Source organism: Mesoplodon bidens (assembly GCF_964165515.1).
Source record: "Mesoplodon bidens genome assembly, contig: HAP1_SCAFFOLD_453, whole genome shotgun sequence".
NCBI classification, from domain to species: domain Eukaryota; kingdom Metazoa; phylum Chordata; class Mammalia; order Artiodactyla; family Ziphiidae; genus Mesoplodon; species Mesoplodon bidens.
The window spans coordinates 32,329-54,728 of NW_027671267.1; the positions used below are offsets into that span (position 1 = coordinate 32,329).

Here is a 22,400-nt window from a genome sequence, read left to right on the forward strand (position 1 = left end):
AAAAAAAGCTATTGCTATATTCTTGACTCAAGTCATACTCAATATTATTTGTTACATATTATATTACACACACAAATGCATTCTCACTGGCATGGTATCACCTACATTATTATAAATTCCATTTCCTTCCCAATCCCTTTAAAGCCCATATCTGACCCTTAGACTTATTAAATTGCATTGTTTTAAACCACTTCTCCAATTTGTCAAGGTCATATTATGGTCATGTTGAATTTTAATCTTGACAAAGTATTCATCAGTCTTATCAACTAAAGAGAACTGTAAATTACTAAATCCACATGCGTTTCTATCATCCTAGACTTGATGAAAATACTAAATAGCCTCTGGCCCAGGATTGACCTCTACATATAAAACTTCTGTCCACTTTGGTTGAGAAGGAACTATAAGTGAGTTTAATTGTTCTACCTACTTTGTTTCCAATAAATAGGTCTCTGGTGCTGATCTCTTTTTATAAATTTGTGAATGAATTCAATTAGTAACATTTTTTATAATATTAATATTTAATGTCTGATTTCAAGTCGTGGATGAAAAAATGCTAACATCAATGAAAACTACTACTTGCCCAAATAGATTAATAATAGTAAGAACAGTTAAAGTAGATTTTAAATCTACTGTCATGTTTATTTACTTTCCTCAATTGTTCCCACTGTGCCACTTCCTTACTTTCTGAATATGACAGGTCCATGCATGACGTCCTCCTCTAGATGCTGTGCCATTAAGAAATCTCACTGATTATAATAGGTGATCATCTATGATGGATAATAAGATAAATATGCTTGTGCATTTTCAATCACAAATCCATGTCTTGCACAATGAAATGATTTTACTTGTTGCTTGATCATGGGGACTTCTTCCTCTGAATAAATAAGACTTGACTTTGCCTCTTTATGCAGTCATCTGTTCACAGTTCTGCCTCTCTCCAGTAGACTGTGTCTCCTTAAAGACAAATGAATATTCATTCATCTTTGATCCCCATTGCTTAGCATGCATAGTAATTGTTCAACAAATATTTGTTTAATAAGTTAAACACCAATATGCCGTGAAGTAGGAAAATCTGGAGATGTGAGTGGTCAAGATGGGGGGTGTGATTAAAGGACCCCTCTGAATTCTAAGAACAACATACTTAGGAGGGAATGCATGAGTAATCAACGGGGCTGACTACTTGACAACTAGCATGTATTCAACTTTCAAATTATAAGCATCCCTGAGTGTAATTTGAAATGGATAGACAGGAATTTTTATTTTATTTTTTCTAATGAGGAAGCAGTGTAGGTCTCTATTCTCATGGCCTCTGTTGCTTCCTATGAATATTTCTCCAATATCTTGACATAATCATTTTCAGGAAGCCAAGAGAGTCCAAAAGAAAATGATAAACAACAGAAATTGCTTTCATTTTCTAGTGTTTGGAAAAACATAAAAATAGGTTTAAGTTTTTCAAACATACTTAGATTTCATGAGATTTTACTTGGTTTATAATCAATATGATAAGATGCATCTATATGTATATAGAATCGTCATTCATTTTAAATTGCAAATAATGTGTATCCCCATGGCTGATTTGCAAACTGTCAATAATAAGAACCAAGCTTATGTCCTCCTAAGTCTTTTGTAGCCCCATTTTAACACATTTTCTGAAAGTTATTTCACTTCAACCACTCTAGAGATTTTCTAAAAAAACAATAGATGACTTTTTAAAATTTTCATTTCAAAATGAAAATATTAAAATATGCTACAAATTGGTGCAATAATGGAAGCTACAACTTACCATGTAAGTTTGTTTGTAATTGAGCAAAATATGTTCCAATAATTTTTGCACTGTATTTGCCTTTCTCTCTGTAATTACTAACCCTTTTTCTTTCACTATGGAATGTGAATGTTGATTTCTCATCTTCAAATTTGCCTTTAAATACATTTCTACCCCTATTTTTCTTCCATCTGGAAGCTAAGTTTTCAAGAGAAAATTTGTTTCCACAAATATTGAATGTCTTCATATTAGGAATAATTCTAATGCAACTACTTTGTATTTGGAAATGTGCCACTGTGTTTAGGAAGGCTAAACACATACTTTTGGGTAAGTTCAAGAAAGATTACTCCAATGATTCAACCAAATATATTTCAAGCATATTGATAAGAAATTTCAAACTAATTGTGTGTGATAGCCATCAATTAAAGATGTAAAATGAATGCCTGCTATTTTAAAACATAATTAAGCCAAGGAAAAGCTATGCATAACTAGCATGTTCCGTAAAGATAATTGGCTCACTAACTAAATTCTAACAGCCCATTCACATTTCTAGATTTTAATTGAAGAATGGATGGAAATAGTAAGGTGAGCTCATTGCCCAATACACATAAGCATGTGACAATTTTAATTTCTGCAGAGATGCCCATATCGTATGAAATCTTATTAATATTGTGATGGAATACAGTGAATCATGCTGTGAAAGAAGCACATATTTGACTGTTGTACATGTGTTCACACACACGCACACACACAAACACACAGATACACACACATTTCTTTTCTCTCCTCTCTATTCTCATTTCAGTCCCATTTTTCCTTTTCTTAGGTAACTGGTATCATGAATTTAATATAAATACTTTGAATCCATGCTTGAAGTTTTTACTATATGCAAATGAATCCATGAAAAATACATGATTGCTTTGAGTTTTAAAAATTTGTATACATGTCATCATGCCAAACATGTAATCTTGAAAATCATTTATCATGTATATAATTAATTATTTCGAGTGAAGTATTGCATTGCATCTTAAAAATAGTTTATATATGTCTTTTGTAAGCAGCAAAAACTGGAATTTTTGAATTTATTTTTATTGTCTCTGTGATCAAATGTATTGTGATTATTGATCTATTTCTCCTTTATTTTTCCATGTTTTATCCCTCCCGGTACTAACTTCGTTTAAACACATTTTTCATTCTCTTTTTATGGTCTACCTTTTTATGAATCATATATGAAGTATTCATTTTTAGTGTTTTCTGAAAAATTTGACATATATTTCTAACTTTAAAAAGTCTAAAACTAATTATCTCATCTTCCTCCTAAGCGGTTCATGGACCCCTCAAATTTTAAATCTGATCTCCAGTATTTCAGTATATTATCTAGTGTTTTAGTTTGACTTTGTATATACCCCCATTGGCTATTATTTTTTACACTCAACCGTTATTCAGATTCATTCCAACATTACAAATTTCTTTGCTGGTCACTGTTCAGTGCACCTTCCTACTTCTTTTTATGCTTATTTTCTTTCTTACTGAAGGACATTCTTTGTACAATGGTCTCCAATCTTGCCTAAAACACATGAGAATTATGTGAGAACTTTTTAAAGCTCCCATTATTGAAACACCGCCTAGATCACTTTGGTTAAAAAAAAAAAATCTCAAAGTATTGGCTTTAGGCATCAGAATATTTTTTAATGCCTTCAGACAATTCCAATAGCTGCTGCTACTGCTTTAATCATTTTTTGTTGTTGTTGTTACAGTTTGTGGGTGGTAATTCCTCTTTGTCTATGAATGAAAATTTCTTTACTTCTTGTTCTTGAGTAGTTTTTTAAAATGAGGTGTAGAGGTGTAGAATTTTAATTTGGACAGCTATATGTCTTCAGTACTTTGAAGATATTATTCTATTGTTTTCCAGCATCTACCTGTTTTCTGATAAGACAACGGCATCTACCTGTTTTCTGATAAGACAACGAATATTTAAAGCCAGCCCTCAAAAACAAGGCTTATTATTTCCAGGGCCCCCTTGAATTTCTTGGTTTCAACTCCTCCTCACTATTCTAATGTTGAATTTGTTTTTTCCCCTTAAATCCTGAGACTGGGGATCCTCCCCCTTTTTTGTAAGCTTGTTCATTTGCTTTTTATGTGTTCCTACATGTAAAAGCAACATATAAAAGAAAACACAAGTATAACAAACTGTGTGTTCAGATTGGAAGAAAGGATTCTCAATATCAGTTCAGCCTATCGTATTGACTGAAAGCATTTACCTTGTTTCTTTTACAACTAACTTGAATATTATGAGTGTTACATCTAATATACAGTACTCTTCACCCTTCTTGGAATGTCTATGCTCAATAAGGACATTAGTTGATTTGTCACTAATATTGCTTTCCCTACATGTGACCTCATTCAGAGTTCTATCCTGTCCCATATACATAGCATAATCTTATATTTTGTATCTAACTGGCATCAGTTTTCCGGTTTTTTTTTCGATTTACTTCTAAGCTTTACTTTTAGCAGGACTGTACTGAAACACTCTTACACCTTAATAGATCTAATTGTCTGGACTTAAAATAATAGATTTCTCTATCACAGGGGAATTTGTCTTTACAGATACTGATTTCTGTTCTCTGCACATGTTTTCATGTTATATGCCCAGTGTAATATGAAGCGAGTTAATTTATTGTGTTACATATAGTAAAGAATCCAGCAGAATAATGTTATTTAGGTTTTTTTTCATTATTTCTATGAATAACAACAACATCAACAATAATAGTAATAGAAAAGATAATTTTTACCTATAGCAAGTGTCAGTTTTTTCTTAAATGCAGTAGAAGGCCCTTCACACTCTATTTGTCAGCTTGGCTTCAGGTTTTCATTTTGTTGGCTAGAAGACAGATAAAGGGGATTATGGACAGAACTGAGCCTGGTTTCTGCTAATCTCCGACTTGAATTCTTTCAAGGGTTGCAAAATATGATTCAAGTATTTCACAGGCCTTTATAACCTTTGTCATCTGTCTGGTATATGTGCCATCATGGGTGGATTTGGAACTGACATTTTATATCTCTGATCTCAACTGTATAAATATTTGTTTAGACTGACTATCAACATAGAACACAGACATTCTCTTCTGATGTATGGATGATACAATAGTCCTTAACTGGGCCCCTAAGGATGGGGCAGGCACAAACTAACAGAGGGCAATGAGGCAAATTTACAATGAACTCAGATTTTATATTTTCCTTTAGGTAAAAGAGTGGTTGCTTCTATACCAAAAAACTATTTCTTATAATTTGGGTTACATTAAAAATATCTCATATATACAGCCATTTATCTGAATCTATAATAGTGACTTGGTTTTCTCAAATACATTATATATGGAGTCCTTTAGACTGGAATTAAATTAATCATGGTTGTATTTTTTTTCTATTGACTTCCCAGCTATTTACCCCTAGGAAAACTCTCTTAAATAATCAAGAGAAATATTTTAGGCAACATTATGTAAATCATCACCCTTATTAGATGAATTAATATTCTTGAAGTTACAGCTCATTTCATGGAAATCAGATTAACCTGGTGTTATGGGCATTGTCATTTATCAGTAAGTTATTTGTTAATATGCTCAGTATGTGCCATAAAATATGTAACTTTAATAAGAGAATGGATCACCTCAAATAATTTAGCAAATCTTGAAAATGATAAGGATTAAAATTGTGGATGTATAAAGGACACAGAAGCTTGGAGAACTTTAAAACCATCTATTTCTATCCTGTTTCTCTCAGACAAGGAAATGAAGGCTGACACTTTAGCATGGTTTGGAAATCCTTCTAAAAATTATCTGACTTTCTCTTAGAATTAACAAGTAATTTAAAGTTTTAAGAACTGCAGAACTGATCACATGAATTACCATAATTTAGTCAAGAATTTTTTTGAATATCCACCTTTTGACAAACATTGTACATATATGTACCAGGCTGTAGAGATGAATAAAATCATCCTTAGTCTCAAATAACTGAAAGAAAAATCCCCCAATATTAGTGAATACTGAGGAATTAAGGATGCTGCTATGAGAAAATTTTTATAATGTGAAATTTATTAAGTTAAATAAAATATTTTGCTTTTGAGATTAGAATGCCTTGTTTTTGTTCTAATGATACTGATGATAGTGGTTGTATTTTGCAGAAGTTTTATGGGAGCAAATTAAAAACTTGGTAATGTGATATAAATTTGGTCCCCCAAGGCGATTTTTATTGTGATTTCTATTGGTGTTGTTAATGAGAGAAATTTCTGTGAGCTATTAGAAAAGAACATGTGGATATCAATATCTAATCAAAAAGAAGGACAAAATAATGGATAATTAGAGAATATATATAACCAGTAAATTAAAAATATACTCACATGTTAAGGAAGCACAGTGGTGGAAGTTTTGCTCATCATAAAGCTTTAACAGTGAGTAGAAGTTATCTTGGTGTCTTGGGTGTGGGAAGATATGCTAACAACCAGTGATAGATCCGTTGTAAAATTTGGAACTGTTTCTTTGGTATTCAATTTCACTTAAGACCTGTGCTTCTGGACAGGATGGAGTAATAGGAACTGGATTTACTCTCCTGGCTTAAACTGCTAAAAGTAAAATATAGATATATATTAAACAATAATTTTAGACATTGAACAACAAACAGCACAAGACAATGGTTGTATAAAGCTGTTAATTATAATGATAACCCATAAAAACCAGTGGCATAATGTTTTGTGTAATACAGTTAAATGTTGGTGTTTGAACAAGTCCCTGGTCACCTGTAAAAAATAAAGGTGGATTCTCTTTTCATATTTATTAACAAAATGAATTTCATAGGGATACAGTATTTAAATATGTTAAAATACTACAGTTACTAGAAGAAAACATTTTTGTTTTATTTAATAAAAGTTAATTAAAAATTTTTTTAATATTTGTATGTGTTGCATTTATTGCTTTAAGATTATACAAATATGTTTTGATATAATTTAATACATGCAGCGTCAACTAGAGTATTCAATACACAGAGTATTCAATGGGTATAGCCTTAGTAGTGGGACCAAATTAGCCCTAGACTAAATTGTTTCAGTTGCAACCTAATAAGGCTTACAAGGAAGCCTCAAAATGATCAAACTATTTCTTAACTACCTCTTTGAGCAAAATTACAAATATTTTAAAAAATACAAAAACGCCCTGCAACCAGTAAAGTAAAATTCACAATATCTGACATGCAATCTAGAATTACCAGGGATGCAAAGACAAAGGAAAATATAACCCATAACAAGGAGAAAAATTAATTAATGAAAAGACACTGAAAAATGGTACAATCAGTAAACAAAGACATTCAAACAGTTATTATAACTAATTTTCATAGGTTCAAAAAGGTTAAATAGACATATAGAGGATATAAAAATAACCCAAATTGAGTTCCTAGAGATGAAAAATATAGTTTCTGAGATGAAAAATAAACTGGATGGGATTAAAAGAGATGAGGCAATGCAGAAGCAAAGATTGACCTCCCTGCAAAAGCAAAATTTTGTTATTATAATCTGTCCCACTGAGTAGTCCAAATATAAAGTCTGAAATGAAAAATGCCAGCTTGGTCACCTTTTTTCATTTCGAATTTGCTTTACCCTTGCTTTACCCTTTCAAAAATAATTAAAGTATAAAATTATGAAAATTGTATTCAATGGTATTAATATTAAGCATCTATCCATCTTATGGATTGCCCTGCATAATGCAAATATCTAAAATCTAAATATTATGTGTATATATACATATATGTATATATATCTCACTAGCAGAATGAAAAGAAGATATGAAAGTACACCACAAGTTGTGAGGAATATAGTAAAGGAAAGTAAAATAGTATTTTTGTTTTTAGATATAGTTGCTCTACGCAGTGGAAAAATGATATACGGATTAGCATATTTTATTTTCTGAGAAGCATGAATCAATTTAAAAGGTGAATGGGCAGATGAATTTAAAGAATGATTAATTTAAATACATTATCAGTCTTCAATTTTTCTGTTACTGACAACATCCCCTTTAAGATTTTCAAAATGCTGAAAGGTGGGATTCCAAGATTTTTAGTTGCTATAGAAGCAATTATTAGCAAATCCTTTCTTCTAATCTCATTACAGAAAATACTGCTCTTTGTGCCCAGAGAACTCCCATTAGAACAGATAGCTAGTGGGAAGCAGCCACATAGCACAGGGAGATCAGCTGGGTGCTTTGTGACCACCTAGAGGGGTGGGATAGGGAGGGTGGGAGGGAGGGAGACGCAAGAGGGAAGTGATATGGGAACATGTGTATATGTATAACTGATTCACTTTGTTATAAAGCAGAAACTAACACACTATTGTAAAGCAATTATACTCCAATAAAGATGTTAAGAAAAAAAAAAAAAAGGAACTGCATTTCGGAGCAGCTCAGAACATAGGGTGTAGCAGTCTGGAGCTATCCCACATTTCCTGTGTCTTATTAAATATTGTGTATATGTGCTATGTATTTATATCTCCATCTAAATATACATCTATATCTCCTAAAATACTGTCTCACATATAATGAAGGCACAGTTTCCAGATAGTTGTTCTGGTAGTCATTAGACAAAATATAGTCTCATTTATTTAAAAAATGTGAAATGAGAGAAATGTATGAAAAACTTGATCCATCTTCTGACTGAATTTGTGTTATTAGTACCTTCAGAAGAGGAAATAACTAATTTATTGTAAATTATTTTATTCCTCATTTATTAGAGAGGAAATTTATAAACTGAATCTGTTAGGGCTTAAAGGGTTTTTTTCCAGAAGATAATATCTGTGGTTCTCACCCTACACTGAGCAGTATATCACTAGTGAACAATCTGACAAATATGTACATTATTAAGTTATTTTATTTTAACCTGGCTTTTTAATACTATCATCTGATATACATCATATTAATTGACACTGCAATTTCTTCCTTGATTTGTATATTTTTTCTACAAACACTTTGCATTCCATCTTCCACGTATCTTATTTACTCAACCATGTGATGGTCTTCATCTTCAGACATCTTGCTGTCTGAGCTGTTCAACCCTGTGACAGTAAAAGCACACTCACTAGGGACTAGGAGTTTGAGAAGGACTTAGAAAATTGTTTGACACCTGAAAAAAATGGCTCCAGAATATGAAAAAAAATCTGCAAAATTGAGATCAAAACTTGTGTAATTAATATTTTCAACTAATATTACTACAACAGCAATGTTACTCAGCTTTCATATAGTTATCTATAAATTATATTGGATATGTGACTTGGGCACATATTAATGCATTTGATAACATTTAGGGTAAAGCTTCTAAAAGGGCAATTGCCTAGGACTGAGGAAGGTTTAAAAATGGCCCTGCACAGAATGAACTAGAAGTGACTTGAATGGGAGGCTGAGGCAGAGATGCTGGACCCAGAGAGTTACAGAGCAGGCGTACATTGGAGAGAGCTTTCCTATATAGGAGAGCCAAGAATTTGTTACTTATTGAGTGGGGAGCATGAAGGTAGTGGACCCTATAATGAGAATCCTAGGATTGCTCCTAGATTTCTAACTTGGATAAATGACAGGACGGTACTCGTTGGTGAATACTAAAGGAACAGCAACAGCAGCAAAAGTCTAAGAATGGAACTTTAACATATCACAATGCCACCTTTAAAGTAAATTTGGCATTCTTCTTTTTGAATGAATGAAAATGCATTAATTAAAGACATACACGTTCACACACCTGCTAATATCTGCTCTTCTGCAATCATGTGTTTTCTGTATAGTGTCTAAATATCTATTCCAGTTGAAGTAGTGCTTAAACACTGCAATATGCCTCTTTTCAGCCAAAAAGAAAAACTGTCTATGACTGCTTCAACATATTTTAAATATATGTATAATCATTGCCAACTTATCTGCTTTGCACATACTCGTTTCCTATACAATATTTAATATCTCCCTTTATTGAAAATGTCATTGCTCAGTATTATGATTATTTTTCATTTTTATTATATGTCTGAATGTTAGAATTATTGATTAATCTCTTTATGAATGGAATGATCTCAGCACAATGTTAAATACTCTTCTTCTCTACCATTATTATATGTTATTTTAACGATTTTCCATACAGTTACTTCAAATGGGATTTTCAGATTTTTCAGGCTTTTTGAAGTCAGTAGGATAGGCTCCACTGAGTAAAAGAAATGCTGAAGAACAATATGAATTAAACAAAATTAAGTAGTTAAGAAAGCACTAATCTAGTCATTGAGAAATATATAATATTTACATAGTATGTATATATAAATCAATAGTTTCAAAATGAGATAATCTATTGAACAAAATATCTTAAAATGAGAATGAAAAGATGTTGTAAAATCTCTATATGATTAAAGTACAAAAATTTTTATAAGCTTGGAATATAAATAATAAGTGCATTTTTGTCTGGGAGACAAGTTGTTATCTGGGAAACCTCAAGACATTTTGTAGATTATCGAAATCACTTTACTATCAATCTTGAGCATTTCTCCTATCAACTCTATAATTAATATTGGAAATTAGCATAATGACTATTTCACTATCAGGAACATTGAAGAAACTAAAGTGCTAAACATTGGTTGTAACAAAAAACAATTCATCTGAAGAAGATGTTACAATGAACTGAGGAATTAAAAGATCTCAAAGTAGAGAAATTTCACTGACTGCAGTATAAACAACTTGAGGGTAGAGAGTGTTTGTTTTTCCTGTTTGCCCTCCAAATTTGGAAATAGTGTTATATGCACGGTGCAGGGTAATAAGCAAATATTTAACAAATGAAAAGTACTGAATTCGTTACCTTGTGGTACAAATTAGGATTTCTTTTGTACTGTAACAAGAAGATTTTAACTTCAGCATTATGAATTATTAATGTCTTTATCTGATTCCCAGTTCTGTGTCAACCAAACTTATTTGAGTGATAATTAGAGGACTTCATGTTTATCCTATCTTCTAGGATTTCACTTTTGCATATCTGTTAATTCATAATTTTGACATTTTTATAGCACAACCAAAGACTATAAAAACACATCGAGCAAGCACTTGCCAAAGAACTCTAAATAAAACAGGTCTCAGATATGAAATTAGAGCCATGCTTGGTTATATTTCTAAGTGCTTCATCTAAAGAGAGACGTGCAACACTGCTGCATGAATTAATCACCTAGGGTGACTTTTAAACCTACCAACAGCTGGCCCCTCTATCATATCTGATTTTATTCAATAGTCTAAGTGATAATAATTTTTTGATCAAGAACTTTATTTTACTGGTTGTAAAGGTGCGTGCATGCACGCGCACACAATCCCCAGTGCTTTTAAAAATTGTGGGACAGAATTAATCATAACTATTGAGTTTAAATGTCATTTATCAACTTATTAAAGTGCAAGCATGCAGGGAAAATAAGCTAAAGACAAGACTTTCGTTTTTCAATTTATTTTTAAAAAGTCTTGTAGAAATCTTTATGAAATTAACACAAAATGGTGGTACCAAAAATCTTTTGGCTTTGTTTATTCCCTAGTCTGTGGCAATGTAAACAGTGGAAGTTAACCCGGAATTTAAGTTAAGGAAAGCTATATTGTATTAAGTTTAGCCAAACATTGTCTAACTTGCCATCATATTTTTTCAAATAAATAAAATTTCTATTCTCTTCCCTCTCTCCTCATCTCCCTTAAGGTATGTCAACTCTAACCCCGACCCCCCCATACATACACCTTGTTGCCTCCGACATTATCTCCTCTACTAGACGCCCTTTTGTACTTATTGCTACACAATAGTTCAACAATAAAATGTGATAAATGCAGGCAAAGGTGTTTCAAGAAAGAAGGTAAATGTCCTTACACATTTTCAACATAGAAACAGAATTTTTCAAAAATGAGTTACAAAACAGCAAAATTAAAAAAAAATAGTTATAAAGTTTGCAGATAATGTTGTCATCCCTCTTAAAAGAAGAGGGATAAGGCACAGAAGAAATGTAGTGTTGAGGACAATGAAAATAAGCAGTTATTGCAATCTATTTATGCTGCATTTGATGGATTTAGAAGACAGAGGCTTGAGTGCTGTCGTTATTACTTGTTTGCCATTTGATGGTGGGCAAAATATTTAATTTCATTGGGTTTCTCTTTCTATGCCTCTAAAATGTGGATTCCCAGGTTAAGAAAATATTTCAAATCTTTTCCAGGTCTAAAAGTCACAGACCTTAGTGTACCCTTTATAAAGGCCACATTTTCACAAAAAATAGCATTCTTGTAAAACACCTTTATAGAAAGAAAAAGCTATATTTAGAAGGTTCACTCAGTGTCCAAGGTTTTCTGAAGTCGTACTGCTGTTTATAACCAGGTGTAGGCCAGTAGGACAACACATTTGCTTTAATAACTGTCCAGATTTCTTGGAGTTAAAGATAAGTTTTTCATTGTTCTAAGTGTTGACCTAAGAAATTATTGAAAGTAAGAATTGTTCTAATTTACTTCTTGAATTGCCCAGTTCTTACATGGCCTGACATGAAAGGTGATTTAAAAGATTGCATTTAAGTTTGGACATATAGCCTTCATCCTGCTGTTTCATCACAGACCTCTTACAAGATAAACATGTGCAACCATTTTGAGTTTCTGAATGGGAGTGCTCCTTATAGTATTTTCCCCTTATAAATTTCTTGCCAACTTACTCCAATTTGAATGCAGGTAGAAATTTATAAATTTCTCCAAGAACTTTTTTTTTTTTTTTTTTTTTTTTTTTTTTTTTTTTTTTTTTTTTTTTTTTGCTGTACGCGGGCCTCTCACTGCTGTGGCCTCTCCCGTTGCGGAGCACAGGCTCCGGACACACAGGCTCCACGGCCATGGCTCGCGGGCCCAGCCGCTGCGCGGCATGTGGGATCTTCCGGGATAGGGGCACGAACCCGTGTCCCCTGCATCGGCAGGCGGACTCTCAACCACTGCGCCACCAGGGAAGCCCTCCAAGAACTTATTTTTATTTTTATGAATCTTTCTGATTTTGTGTTAATACCGAGGACTTTATCAAATTCATAGACATTTGATAGAATAAAAAGCAAAAGCATAATTAGGAAAAATCCAAAAACCTCAAAGAGAAAATAAGATGCTATGTTGTTAGTAACAGAAATTAGCACAAATAGACTGAAAAACTGACCACCATTGTAAACTGAGCTTTTAACTATGGGAGTCGCCAGGAAAAGGAGGGTTACCTGACTCAGGGGTCTTCTCCTCTTTCTTTGCCTTCTTTTAACGATCTAGAAAATTAAAGAAAGATTGAAATGACAATAAAAATAATTTATTTCCCAAACCATTTGAGAGTAGTTGCCAACACAATGCAATGTCTCCTCCAAATCCTCTAGTATTTCCTACAAACATATATCCAAATATAATCATGAAAATCAGGAAATTAACACTGACACATGACCACAGAGCTACTAATCCTCAGACCCCTTTCAAGTTTTGTCAATTATCCCCATCATGTCCTTCATAATAAAAGGATCAGCCCAGTGTCACATGTTGCATTTAGCTGTCCTGTCTCTTTAGTTTTTTAATCTGGAAAATTTTCTCAGGCTTCCCTTGAATTTCATGAACTAGAAAATTTTAAAGAATATGGATCAGTTATTTTGTAGGACTTAGCTGTTTGTATTTGTCTCATGATTATTCAGGATATGTGTCGTTGGCAGGAATAACACAGTGGTGAAGCTCTGCTCTTCTCACTGCTTCCTATCAAACAATTTCGGCAAACTTTTAACTTGTAACCTTACTGGAATATTATGTTACTCTTTTGATTAAGGTGTATCACCCAGTCTTCTCCATTGTAAAGTTATTTTTTTCTCCTTCATTATTAATAATTTTTGTGGTAAGGCACTTTGTAATTATGTAAATATCCTGTTCCTCATCAAACATAATTTATTCAATTTAATTATTTAAATCAGTATGAACTCATAGACTCCTATTTTATTCAATTGACTATAATACGTTTCTACCATTATTTATTTTGAGGCTTAGATTGTTCAAGATTTGTCCAGTGGAAACCCCTTCAGTTTGGCTTCTATATCCTTTGATGTTTCCCAATTATTCTGTGATATCTCCCTTCTTTTTTTTTTTAACATCTTTATTGGAGTATAATTGCTTTACAATGGTGTGTTAGTTTCTGCTTTATAACAAAGTGAAGCAGTTATACATGTATCCTCATACCTCTTCCCTCTTGCATCGCTCTCCTTCCCACCCTCCCAATCCCACCCCTCTAGGTCACAAAGCACCGAACTGATCTCCCTGTGCTATGTGGCTTCTTCCCACTAGCTATCTATTTTACGTTTGGTAGTGTATATATGTCCATGCCACTTTCTCACTTTGTCACAGCTTACCCTTCCCCCTGCCCATATCCTCAAGTCCATTCTCTAGTAGGTCTGTGTCTTTATTCTTGTCTTACCCTTAGGTTCTTCATGACAATTTTTTGTTTTTAGATTCCATATATATGTGTTAGCATACGGTATTTGTCTTTCTCTTTCTGACTTACTTCACTCTGTATGACAGACTCTATGTCCATCCACCTCACTACAAATAACTCAATTTCGTTTCTTTTTATGGCTGATCCCTTACTTCTTGAAACAATAATATGTTCTAGGGTCATCTTATATTTTCCCTGTAGTGGTGCTAGAATCAGCCATTTCTCCAAAGAGCTTTTGTTCCTTCAGTTGGAGAGCTGTATTTAGAAACCAAGATCTGGACACTAGGTGTATTCATTGCTCTTGGGAAGTAGTGGTCCCAGGTACTCTCAATAGGCAGAGCTAGGGGATTTAGGTACATATATACATACACACATATGAAAACACATATTCATAACCACTTACACATATTCACAAACACATTCATAAACATATGCAAACATATTGTCTATGTTTATTTCTATAATGTCTCTGTATTGAAAATCATGTGTTCACATTAACATCCTCCATTCCCTTTCAACACCCTTTCATTCTAGTTTTTGCCCTTTTCATATTTTAACTCCCTCCACAGATATTAAAATAACACTGATTACCATATCCTTAATATCCTTACTTATTTGATCAATCTTCCTGTATTTAAGTAAATTCTTGTAGCTGCCACTTTCCCATCCACACATTTTCTCCACCTGGCACGGGTTATGACTATCTGTACAGAGTGGTTGCCAAGGCCACTTCCTCACGTGGATGCCCTTTCACACGAATCAGACTTCAGCAGTCAACTCCAGGCTCCCTTATGCAGACATCCTCTCCCCTTTCTCAGACTCTGAGACCCAATGCCAAGTCATGTGGTTCCTTGAATGCCCACCTACCCCATGTTGACAAAGGTTATTTTACCTCACTTAATGGACTAATTTGTTCAAGAAGGGAAGGGATCACAACACTATAAAGCAATTATACTCCAATAAAGATATAAAAAAAAGAAGGGAAGGGACAAGGAAGGGGATGAAGGGAGGTGGACAGGGATGGACAGGTATCTTTTTTTTCTAAACAATATTTGAAGAGGTCCTTCATTTAGAAGTTACAAAGACATTATGAAGTATCAGCTGAAGAACTGAAACAACGACATATATTTACACATCTATATCCCTACATCTATGACACACAATGTACACCTAATTTTATAGCAACCAAAATATAATTTAACGAAACTTATGATGCTTAGCCATACACTTTAATACTCAGCAACTTAAAAAAATATGCAGTGCCATTTGGCTGTTAACTATCAGTCCATTTATATGAATGGATTTGTAAAACTCCTAGCCAAGAGTGCTTGGGATAGCGTCTCTACTGGTCCTACTGGATCCTCTTCTTCTTTTGTCACTCTTTTCGGTCATTTGTTGATTCTCCATTGTATCTCATTGGTGACTTGCATGACCTTTGCTAATCATATCTGGGCAAATACCCCAGCTTGGTGTCTCTCAAAGGGCTGACTGAAAACCATCTGCAACAGAATCAACTGTGGTACTAGATAAAATTCAGGTCCACAGGCCCTGTTCTGATTTCCTGCTCAGAAGCTCTTTAGAGAGTAATGAGTATTTGGAAAATACCTTAGCTAATTCTCACACATTAACACTGAAACCATGGTGTAGTTTGCATGTCTACAATTCCTCAAAGTTCACGGTTTAAAACACATAGGTCTCACCAACTACAGTTCTTTTATTTTAGCTTCATCAATTCACATTTGTTATTTAACCAACTTGGAAATCGCTAGATGTGTGATAGCCGCCAAAGTAAAATTTATCTATCTTCTGCAAAAATGTCTTCTACCAAATATCTCTACAAAATGAAATGTAAATACCTTCTAAGATCTTGCTTGGAGGAATCTTACAGATTTTTAAAATCTTCCAGGTTGTAGGGAATAGCAAGTGCAAAGGCGCTGATGTTGGGAAAGCCACTGCAGAAAGAAAATCTGGATATGTGTGTGAGAGAATAGTAGTAGTAAACGAGCTTGGAGAGTAGGGCAGAAGAAATACTGAATAAAGCATGTAGGACACGTAAGAAGTTTAATTTTTATTCTAAAGTGATGGGAACGGGTTTTGCAAAATAATGTGATATGATTTATGGGTTTTTTTATTATTCTGGCTATTGTATTGCTTATAGACTATAAGGATTGGGGCAAGAGGGGAAGAAGCAAGGAGGTTGTGGAAGAGGCTACCTATTGCATTAGATGAGGCAAGCAATGATGGCTTGGAGTAAGTAAAGATGGCAAGAGTAAGGTGAGAGGTAGGTGGATTCAGGATGTATTTTCAAGTTAGACTGGCAAGAATTTCTGATGGACTGGACATAGGAATTGTGGGAAAGTGAGAGTTTAAGGATGAATCTAACATTTTTGGCCTGAGCAACTGGATGAGTTATGGAGCCAGGAAAAACTGGAGTGCAATGGATGGATCAAAGCAAAATATTTAGTTTTATTTGCTAAGTTTGAAATGTCTATTATGCATAGATTGGAGATGTTTAGTGGGAAATTGGAATTAGGAGTCTGGAGGTTAGGTGAGTGGTTAGGGCTAGAAGTATGAATTGGGGAGTCATAAGTCATCTTCCCATTAAAGTAATGGGACTAGGTTAAAACTCATGAGTAGTTAAGGTAGATGGAGAGTGAAGGGGGCCAGGAATGAGCCTTAGGGCATTCTAACAGACTTTGAGGGATGGGAGGCATCACCAAGGGAGACTTCCAAGGAATGGTGAGTGAGGAGGGGAGAAATCTAGGAGAGGATGGTGTCCTGGTAGCCAGTGAAACAAAATATTCATTCTGGAAATTATGAAGTTCATTTTCCAAAGTTTCTTGAATTGATGATCATTTGAAACTTGGTATTTTAAAAAGAGCTTTAGCAAACAGAAAAGAGAATAATTTTCTATCATGAGTGATTGATTGCAGTAGCATGGGGAATGGAAAAGTTGTGAAAAGGGAATCAAGAATTTATGTAAAAGACAACTTTAAACAAAAGTCTTCATTTAAAAAACAAGTACACAATATTTAGACATTATATTTTGTCTTTGTGTCAACAGCAGCTACAGCATGCTGTAAGTGAAAGATGAAGGATTACAGTTGAATATCAAATCAGGGAAAAAGGTGAAATAGTTGAATTCTTTGTAGATTTTTAATAGATTTCAAACCTCTATTGGTTTTGAATAATGTCATATTTCAAACATAATTTTCTAAATAATCATAACAATTTTAGAATCAGAATAAAACTTATACAAGCCTTATTTAAATGCACATACAGTTCATTTTTATGGGTAAAACTAGGACTCTAGTCTTCTGATTACCAGTACTATTTCTTATTGCAACACACTGTTTAAATGTATAGATGATTGAAAAAAAGAGCATACCAGTGATCTCTTAAATGGTTTACAAAATATTAAGTAATTAAAATTAGGGGAAATAAAGCTCATGAGGGTTAAATTACAGGAAGAGTTTAAAGGGGGCAAAGAAGTAGGAGATGTATTTCCACATGGATAAATATGATATTTTAGGAGAAAATGACCCAAACTGCATTTATAAGGTCATGATACTAGCTAAATGAAATAAAGACAACCATCATGTGAATAACATATAATTTTGATGGTGAATTTTGAATATGGAGACTGATACAGATTAACATCTGATTATAATAAAAACCAGATAGGCAGGGTAACAAGGTCTTCTTCATCCAATCACAGCTTATCAGGAATAAGGGAACCTCTTGTGCCATTTTAGGACAATGAACTTGCTACAAAGTGAACACTTGACACAAGAAATAGCTTAGAAACATAAATATGATTCAAGAAATTCATGGATGGTGAAAGCTATGTTGGATTATTTCAAAAAGTTAGGGATGACTAGGTTAAGTAACTTCTCTTTTTAATAACAGAATAACTGTCACATGAAAGATCTCACTATGCCATTGACAAAGATAAAATCCCGGGACGCCATGGCTTCACAGTCTAATAGTCTAGAGATACAATGTCCAGTATAGTGTCCATTAGTCACAAGTGGCTATTAAATACTTGAAATGTGGGCAAGTTTGACTTAGGAACTTAAATTTTAATTTTATTGAACTTACATTTAAAAATTTAAAAACATATGTGACTAATGGCTATAGTTTTTGACAGCACTAAGAACATTTCCATTATCATGGAAAGTTCTATTGACCAGAGCTGACCCATAACATTTTTATTTAATTTTACATTTATTCCTCTTTGCTAAGAAAATCCTCTCTCTTACTAAAAAACAATATTAGCAAGATGGCTAGATATAAGCTCAAGATGCAAAAGTCTATTGGATTTCTATAATCCAGGAACAAAGAGAGAGCTTAAAAATTATTTAAAATGGAAAAAAAACTATCTAGGAATAAATCTAAATAAAAATGTGCAAGACATTTATGGAGAAAATAAAACCTTATTGAAAGATATTAAAGAAGTCTTAAATAAATGGAGAGGTACATCTTGTTTATGGAGAGAAAAGACTCATCATAATGATGTAAAATTTTCCCCAACTTAATTTATATAGTCAATACAATTACAATAAAAATACTTAATAGAGGTTTTACAGGATTTCCAATTCTGAAATTTATGTGAATGCTTAAGAACAGCTCAGACACACCTAAAAAATCCATTCATTCCAAAATGGTCCTGGAAAACTTAATTATTCATAAGAAAACAAAGAAATTGGATAATACAGACAAGTCGATTGTAAGTGAATTAATGGCTTGAATATAAAACAAAGATACACTAGAACTTTCAGAAGAAAATATACTATATCTGGGTAGCATTAAACTAGGGAAGGACATTTTAAGTAGAACAAAAAGACACTAAGCTAAAAGATAAATTTGATTTCATTAAAATTGAGAGCCGCTATTTATCACAAGACAACATTGAAAAAGTGAGAAGGCATGAAGTAACTTATTTGTGTCATATATAGCTGACCAAGGATTATTTGCTTGTATTTAAAAAACAATAGAAATAAGTAAGAAAAAGATAAACAGTAGAAAAATGGACAAAAGATATTCTCTGGACTTTCATAGAATAGGAAACATAGGCAACTATTAAACAAATGAAAGGATTCTCAACCTATCGGTAATTAGGGAAATACAAATACAAATTGTTATGGACTGAATTGTGTTCCCTAAAATTGGTATGTTGATGCCCCATCTCCCAATGTGGCTGTTTGGAGACAGGGACTTGAAAAACATAATTATGGTTAAATGAGGTCATAATGGTGGGGCCCTAACTGATATGACTGGTGTCCTTGTAAGAAGAGGAAGAGATACGAGGGATGTATACACACAGAGAAAAGGCCATGTGAGGACATAGCAAGAAAGCAGTGGTCACCTGCAAGTCAAGGAAAGAGGCCTCAGGAGGACCCAAAACTGCCAACATCTTGATCCTGGACTTCCAGCCTCCAGAACTGTGAGAAGATAAATCTCGTTTTTTAACCCACTGAATCTGAGGTATTTTGCTAGGACAACCTGAGCAGACTAATACAAGGAACAAAAGACTAGAATGGCCATTCTAACTGGTGAAGCTATAGAGCAAAAGGGCTGAAAATTGATTCCATATCTTTGGAAAACATTTTGACGTTATTTTTTAAAGTTGAATATTTGAATTCCCTACAACTCAGCAATTCTACTCTTAGTATGTCTACTCTTTTACTTATGTTAAATCTTGCACATGTCTACCAGGAAACATTAAAATAAATGTTCATGGAAGTACTGTCCGTAATAGGCCCAAAACAACCCAAATATCATTAATAGAATAATAAAGACATTTTCTTGTATTTATACAATAAAATATTATACAGTAGTACAAATGAATGAACACTAGTTAAAGTAAAGTGGGTGAACCTTAGAAATATAAGGTTGAGTAAAAAAAGCAAGCACAGAAGACTAAAGTATGATATCAATTTTATAAATCTCAATAATAAGCAAAATCAGATATAAATTATGTGGATGTTGAACATAAAGCCAAGATCAGAGTGATTTCTTGGGTGAAAGCAGGAAGGTGGGATCAGGGTAGAGAACAGAGAGAAGACTCAGCAGTTTTGATTGTAGTTCTTAGTTTCGGTGGTGTGTTTGCAGGAGTTTTTATTATTTATCATAACTTACATACAATTAAATATATTCTTTTGTATATTATCTAATAATATTTAAAAAATCAAAATCCATTGTATACCAAAGATAACCCTTAGACATTAATTATAGCGAGTCCACTTTGAAACAACATACATAGTTACTCATAAATCTTCTGTAGTTGAAAGCTTTTAGCTATGAAATTCTTCCCCCTTCATATGAGGACTTTATGTTCCATAATGAAGGAAAATTGTTCCTACTTTGGGACAATTTGCCTTCTTTATTTAAGTGATACTAGTCCTTTGGCTGCCTAGAAATTTTAAAAACAACTGATAACTACATCTACTGCCTGCAAGAGAATAAAGGAAAAGGAGCATAGGAGGCAATCTCATACATTATTGATAAACACATACAAAGACAATATTGGTACAGAGCTATTTCTCCATATAGCAACTCTGAATTTTATTAATAAATACATATATGTATATATATCAAACATTAATAAAAGAATAAAATTATCCAATATGAGTACATTTGCTCTTTTTTTGCAATTAGTTCCAGGATTCTATTTTAGATTATTACTTCATATCTGCGAGAGTTGGGTGTGTGTTTGTGTGTTTGGTTTTGTGGAAGTTGCATTGTGCTAAATTTTACATTTCTTTCTTGAATTAAATGGCTTTTGTTATCCCTTGGGAATACTGAAGATAGCAACAGCAGATTACTACCTACCGGTGGAAAAGTATAAACAGCAATTTTAGCTGCTAGTGATTCTGAAATTGCCCTTAACTTTGCCCTTCTAAAAATGCTCCAAGAATTACGTTTTGCAAATCCACAGATTTACTATCCATATTCAAGTCATTTACGTGGACAAAGAATGTAGCCTGCGGTATCAGAAACAAAGGATGTTACAGCCATCAAGCCATCAGCACCCTGAGGGGATTCAGGATGGAGAAAACAGGATACTGGCCCTAGATAATTAAAGTGCATATCAAGGGAAAGATTTCCATGAGACCAGATTCCTGCATCTCACCATATATAGGAAAGTGCTAAATTTATTAACTTAACTTAGTTTCTTTAATTAACAGTAATCTTTTGATGTTCCAACTACCTGGGTTTTTTTTTGCAACAACCCCTAAATATCCTGTGCCCTCCCTTACCTTTTCAGAAGGGTCCCTCAGAGCTATCTGAGAGGCTGTCTCCTGATTTAAGTCCTCAGTATGTCCTCCAAATAAAACATAATTCTCAACTTTCAGGTTGTGCATTTTTTTTCAGTCAACATTTAATTGTATGGCTCACGTAGGTACTATGCCTAGATGTAATGGGATGAGCTGTAAATTATTAAAACTAGATAAATTCTGTCAGCTCTACCACTAGCTGAGATCCAGGCTTTCATCTCTGGATACTTCTGTCATAGACCTTGGCAGATATGGGGTCTGTGTTGGTCTTAAAATTATTCTTAGAATTGTGGGGACTCATTCATTCTTTCAACAAAATTTTATTGATTATATGCTATGTGTCACGTACAGTTCTGGGTCTTGGAATATAGAAGTCAACACACGAAAATACAAGGATAAAACACATTTTCTACCATATTAACTTTCTTCATTCATTAATTCATCCTTAAGTCATTCAACACGCATCTTCTTATTGAATACTGATGAGGGGTCAAATGCCATGCTAAACACTGAGTATATAGCTGCAAATGAGATGGATAGGCCCTGATTTTGATGTCACTACTATCTTTTGTCCTGCCATATAATGGGACAGCTTCATTATTCCCTTTACCCTAAGTTTTTATCACAAATTGCTAATGAAAATAAAACTGTTAGTGGAGTTTCAACATGCATAGGTAAATGAGAACAGAGAACTCCCCTTTCGCATGCCCCATTCTCCTCCTTCTAACTCCCTATGTGAACTCACTTTGTGCCAAGACCAAGAAGATGTGCCCCAATAAGAACTAAGCTGATTTCCTCACACTGACTGGGGCTTTGCTCACTTAGAAGACTTGATGCTTAATTTTGATAAGGAACTAGAAGACCATGGAGACAAC

General features: G+C 33.5%; 1 long non-coding RNA gene across 3 annotated transcripts; it reads right to left on the reverse strand.

Moving 5' to 3' along the window:
• Positions 1-479: 479 nt before the first annotated feature.
• On the reverse strand, positions 480-21,522 carry LOC308611627. 3 transcript variants are annotated; one of them, XR_014014977.1, is made up of 5 exons: positions 16,102-16,116; positions 13,005-13,049; positions 6,156-6,377; positions 4,555-4,643; positions 480-954 (listed from the first exon to the last, which is right to left on the reverse strand). It is a non-coding gene; the product is annotated as an uncharacterized lncRNA (long non-coding RNA). The 3 variants fall into 3 exon arrangements; XR_014014975.1 differs by lacking the exons at positions 13,005-13,049; positions 16,102-16,116 and adding an exon at positions 21,508-21,522 and having other exon boundaries at positions 6,156-6,374; XR_014014976.1 differs by lacking the exons at positions 13,005-13,049; positions 16,102-16,116 and adding an exon at positions 21,508-21,522.
• Positions 21,523-22,400: the final 878 nt, after the last annotated feature.